Source organism: Pelecanus crispus, chromosome 3 (assembly GCF_030463565.1).
Source record: "Pelecanus crispus isolate bPelCri1 chromosome 3, bPelCri1.pri, whole genome shotgun sequence".
Classification (NCBI taxonomy): domain Eukaryota; kingdom Metazoa; phylum Chordata; class Aves; order Pelecaniformes; family Pelecanidae; genus Pelecanus; species Pelecanus crispus.
Window position 1 is genome coordinate 115,299,140 of NC_134645.1, and position 6,121 is coordinate 115,305,260.

Below are 6,121 nucleotides of genomic sequence, written 5' to 3' on the forward strand. Positions count from 1 at the left end.
CGCGCCCTCGGCCCGCCTCTCCCCGCAGCCGCCGGCGGGCGGGGGCTCCTGCGGGAGCGGGGCGGCGAGCGCGGCCCGGCCCGGCTGCCCCTGAGGCGGCTCGGGCGGGGCGGGGCCGGCGGCAGGGGCGGGGCGGGCCGGCAGCGGCCGCCGGGCCCTTCCGGAGCGGCTCTGGCGGGACGGAGCCCGCGCTCCCGCGGCCGGGGCGGAGGGGCTCGGCGCGGCCTGTCGCCCCGCCCTGCCTGTGCCCCGGCCCGGCGTGGAGGCGGCAGGGATTTCGTAGAGACTCTGCTCCTGACGCGTTTTTATTTTTTTTCCCGGTGGCAGGGTCTCAAAAGCCATTTTCAAGTGAGGATGGCTGCGCGCTGCCGCTGGCACCGGGGTGACAGGAAAGTGTACCTGAAGAGTTCATTTTCCCGAGGCCCCGTGCGGAGGGAGGCAAGCATTTTGCATGACCAGCAATCGATATATTTACTTCTTTTCCCCCCTCTCGATTTCACCTTGATTTTCCAGAGGTCAGAGATGTGGTGGGCATGGACTGGAATTTTAGGTCCATGCTATGACATATGAATAATAAAATGTTATCCATCCGTGAGTGGATAAACGTGAGGCACCTATTGCCGTATGTATGTCCAAAATGAGTATGTATGTCCACTGGCTGAGTGGATGCATGATTTTGTCTGCACTCACGCTGCCTGAGCCTCAGAGGATGCTGTAAGGACGCAGCGAGTTTGTGCTGTTTGTCCCAGCATTCAGCATACAAAATCCAGGCGTGGATCAAAAGCATCCGGTCTGTCCGGACTCCAGGCTAGACGGGGTTCGCCGATGTTGTTGTGCAGTACCGAGTCTCTGCGTGAATTGATGAGATTGCTCACCTTTGGTTTCAGCATCACCAAATATAGTCATGCTGAGGAACTTCAGCATCCAGATGGGATGATGAATCCTCTGAATCAACCCCAGGATGTTATTGTCTCAACTCGTAAAGCTCTTGATCTGTGTTTGGACTGGGACTGGGATTATGTACGTGGAAATTGGATCTATGCTGTGTACAAGCCACTGTCTTTGTCATTTGAGTTTGGGAAGTGTTTATTCCATTACAAAAAAGGACCTATTGATAATACCCTTTTCAAAGTTAATGAAACTCTTTCAGAAAGCTTTATGGAAATGTATTACTCTACCCCAGAAATTACTGTCTTGGCAACCTGCTACAGTTTTAGGTTGCCTTTTTAATCTTCCTTGTCAGTAGGATACTCTCTCATTTTCACATTCTCATTGTCGCTAATGATTATCTTCATTTACACATGAGGTAAAGACCAAAATTGACTGATTGTGCAACAAAACCATTTTTGATTAACGTCATGTCTCCATCAGAGATAAAACTAACCATTCCACCTATATGGCATGGATGAGTGGGTTTTATTTGAGGAAGGACAGCTGACCTAATCAAGGCTCCCACCTTCACTGATTCCCCTCAAAAATGGGGAAAGTGTTAGAATTAGCCTCATGTAATTTAGATTACATCTCTTTCCCACCTGCTGAGAGGTTGCATTAAGAAATGCAGAACCATCTTAAAAGCTGGGAAGTGCTGGGCATAGCAAGTCTGTCTGCATAGAGCTGTGAGACGGATCCAGACTTAACTGCACGTGTGATGTAGAGTCTGATACACACGTGCAGAGCAGCTGCGTGGCCTGTGTGTCTGGCTGCAGACCTACAGTGTGCTGCAGCTACTTGCTTTTCAGGTTTGGGTCCTGTGGGCTTATGTGACTTAAGACTGCACTGTGATATGGTTTTTAATCATATAGCCATAAGCTCATTTCCCCAGAGGAACCCTATCGCTAAGTAAGAATGATGTTCTTTGGGGAGCTATTGTGAAAGAAGGCTCAAAGAATTTGTGGTGTTTAGTTTAGCAAAATAAAGATTAAGAGGAGATTTGATGTTGTCTTGAAAAGAGAGTAAACAACATGGATGTAGAATTGTTATTTAAATGGCAGGCAAATGTGTGTAAAATGGACATTAATGAATTTAGACTGTGAATTAGATGAATTGGAATTTTCAGAGCAATGAGGCTGTGGAACGGCTTCCCTGTGCTGAGGGCAGGAAGCCCATCCACTTTGAAAGTGGAGCCTGATCAATTTATAAAAGTGCTTGTGTGATGTAGTTGTCTGAGAGAGCAGAGGACTAAACTCCAGGAGCTTTCCAATTCTGTGTTTCTATTTAGTGTTTATTTTATTGCTTATTCCATGTATAATTTAATACACAGTTTACTGTATAGAATTATCCTTCATTGAATAAAAAAAAAAGTTTCCTTGAGAGCGTTTCAGGAGTGCTATCATCCTACTAACCATTAATGACTTTACTCTTGTCACACCATTATGGAATGGTTGGCATTATCTTGTCTTATGTCCAGGAAATGAAAAATATCAACCCTTCTGGATACCTATATGGAGAAATAGAGGACCTTAATTTCCAGAGTGGTAAACACTAAATCGAAGACCTTTATTTCCAGGGTGGTAAATGCTTTATGCTACTCGACACGTGCTGAAAGCCCACCTCCCACTGACTTCAGATGCACCTACTCATATTCAGCATCTTAGCAGCTCACACCACAAATTACTCAATTGGGGTGTGGGAGAAAAATGAGGAATAATGCAAATTCTGCTCCTCTACTCTGCTCTGGTGAGACCTCACCTGCAGTACTGCGTCCAGCTCTGGGGCCCTCAGCACAAGAAGGACATGGACCTGTTGGAGAGGGAGGGTCCAGAGGAGGGCCACAAAAACGATTAGAGGGCTGGAGCACCTCTCCTATGAGGACAGGCTGAGAGAGTTGGGGTTGTTGAGGCTGGAGAAGAGAAGGCTGCAAGGAGACCTTATTGCAGCCTTCCAGTACTTAAAGGGGGCCTACAGGAAGGATGGGGACAATCTTTTTAGCAAGGCCTGTTGTGACAGGACAAGGAGTAATGGATTTAAACTACAGAAGAATAGATTTAGACTAGACATAAGAAAGAAATTTTTTACAATGAGGGTGGTGAAGCACTGGACCAGGTTTCCCAGAGAGGTGGTGGAGGCCCCATCCCTGGCAACATTCAAGGTCAGGTTGGATGGGGCTCAGAGCACCCTGATCTGGTTAAAGCTGTCCCTGCTCACCGCAGGGGGGTTGGGCTAGATGACCTCTAAAGGTCCCTTCCAACCCAAAGCATTCTATGATCCTATGATTCTATGATTCCTTAGAGTTCTGTGTGAACTTTAGGACAGAGTTAGAATCCAGTTTTCTAGAGGCTCAGTTATTTGCCATGACTGTAAGACTCTCCTTTCTTTCTTCCAGCAGAACCTGCCCCCTCCATCACGTGCTTTTCATCTCTGTAGCAAATAGGTAGAGATGGTATGGACAGCAGCTTCCTTCCCTACAGTCTGTACAATGGGTCCGTGGCAGATGAAGGTAGCATCTCACAAAGTAGACACATAGCACATGAATTAAGGTAAACACGCAAACCACGAACCCCAAAAAGCAGAATTCTGTCATGGGATTTACACAGGCCGCCACTGAACATCAGTATGACTGAGCTCGTTGGATCCGCAGCATACTCCTTTAATATCTGAAATAGCCCTGTCGTGGGTAGCAGTAGAAAAACTTACTCATTTCGTGTCCTGCCTTGAGTGGGATGGAGATTCTTTACAACTAGTCTCATGTCTCTTTGCTTAATGGTGAGGGAATGTGTATTTCCTGTTTCTAAAGGCCTTGTGTTCTGGCGGTTACAGGAGTTTTCTCTTTTGCTCCCAAGCTACTTCCTGCCCTCCTCTTTGCCTTGTTGTCTGCCCCCTAATTTACACTGCTGTCCCATCTCCTCCCCTTCTGCATCCTGCCCTCTGCTCAACTCCTGCCCAAATGCTCCCCATCTTGTTCTCCTCACTATCATTCTTTCTGTAGTTGTACCCTCCGCCCTTTTCTTTTCCCAACTTCTAGTAAAACTTCCGGGCAGAGAAGAGGACTTGCTTAGGAGGACTGGACATTTAGCAGTCTTATGTGAGAGCTGGAGTCTTAAGGCAATTCTGCTAGCAAATTTTAAGATGTCAACTGAGCATACTAAAATTGAGTTTTCTCATTAGGTTTTCCATATTTGGGTAGTAGAAACCAGCAAAAGACTTAACTTCCAACTGGCCAACTTCTTGATGAGTTTAAAGGTGCCACTCTGGTGGTTTTAGGTGTTGAAATTTATCAATAAAATGGTAAAAAATTTTGCTAGCCTGGGGAAAACTGGAATTGCCTGTGATTTTCTCTGTGAGAAACAGCTAAACCATTCCTAAGCCTTTGGAGAGGAACTAAAATGATGGTCACAACTTTTCTAGACAAAGTAAGATACTACTTAGATTTGTTTATGTCACACTTGGTTTGTGGACTTGGGAATGAAGGGATAAGGAGAAGATCTTTTGCTACACTATTGCATTTTATGTTTGTATTGTAAAGGTGCTAGAGGTTGGCATGAGTGCTCTTCTACTTACTTCTGTTAAAAATAAAAAGTCACCCATGTAAGAGGCTAAAGCATCAGCAGAGTCCAGTAAGTAAAAAAATAAATGCGAGCTAGTGGGATCAAGCTCTTTGAATGTTACTTAGCCTGATTCTGTATTATATCTGTGTTGTGCTGTGAGGAAGGCCACAGGACTTCTTAAATTTTTGAAAATGCTTGCATGGCTTGTTCATTACTGGGTTAAACTAATCATTCAGAGAGGACAAGCTTCTGAAGGAAGTTGTGAGTGTGTAACTAATGATGGGTGCTGTTTCATGCAGACTGTTTTCTTCTGGTGGGAGAAGAGGAATCAAGGAATACTTGGGTTAGGAAGGAGACTGGCAGCGTGGGAAGGTGGTACCAAACCTCAGTTTTGCTGCTGAGTGCCATTTGTCTGGTTTAACTTGCTGCAGGATAAGTGTATCTCCATGCTGGGAGTAATTTGGTCTTTGCTTGTGAAGGATGATATTGATGAATATTGCTATCTGCTGTGGGGTAAATGCTGCTGTAGTCTGATACACTGAAGCAGCTGCTGATCATGGTAGGTAGTAAAATCTGAGCCTTTGTCTGACACGTTTTCTTCCCTACTATTACTACGGTAGTTGATGTTAAATTCCACTCCTCTTTCTGGGGGGTGCAATATGTACCACTTTATTGCACATAACAGCGTTTCTCTGCGTCCTTTCCTTCTGTGGCATGTGGTACTGAGGAGTGGAAAAGGCCCTGGGGAGCAGAGTCAAACCTGTGTTGTCTGGGTTGAGCTATGTCCCCACCTCAGACAGCTTTCCTTTCCTCCTGTTGGCCTGCGAGGGAGGGAGGATGCTGGCTGAACAGAACCATTCCCTTCTTCATGCTGTTAGCATAAAAAATACAGGTTTGTCAGTACTGGTCCTAGGCAGGTCCAGTGAACCTCTTGTGAAGTGGCTCCAAAGCCCTGGGGCCTCACTGTGCTGCAGCTGCCAAGAGAGGCTGGTGGAGGAGTCCCATGGGGTCTCCAGGAGTACCATGCCCTGGTCTGGTTGGATACAAAGCTGTTGCAGGTCTCCCTTGGGCCTCTTGTTTTCCCTTGTCCCAGCAATTGTGACTTGCAAGTGGGAGGACAGAGGAGCCAGGTGGAGCTAAATGGTATGCCTGAAAGCTGAGGTGTGTCTTTTTTTATGGAAATGAAACAAATAGCCTTTTAATGGCTTTGTTCAGTTAAATGCAACTTGCTCTGCCAAAACATGATAAAGGCCCCCCCCCCCCCCCCCCCCCCCCCCCCCCCGTTTGCATGAACAAACAGGAGTGGCAAAAGTCACTGAGACTGTCAAGTAAATTTTACCCTCCTGAAGTGTATCCTATCAGGAAGCAACAGTGGGGCCCCTAGAATTAAGATAAATGCAGTTAATTTCCCTTTAATGGTGATTTGATTATTCTTTCATTACAAGTAACTAGTTCCCTTTTCTAATTATATGGCTTGCTTTTATCTAAGAAAAATTACCCAATTTATGGGAGTGGACCATTAAAGTCGTTCATCCATGAACAGTTTATTGTGGTGCTATGAGATTGCTGGTTTCAGAAAATGTCTGTATTGCAATAGATATGTATAGATTTTTGGCTCTTCTGCTGTTTTGCCAATG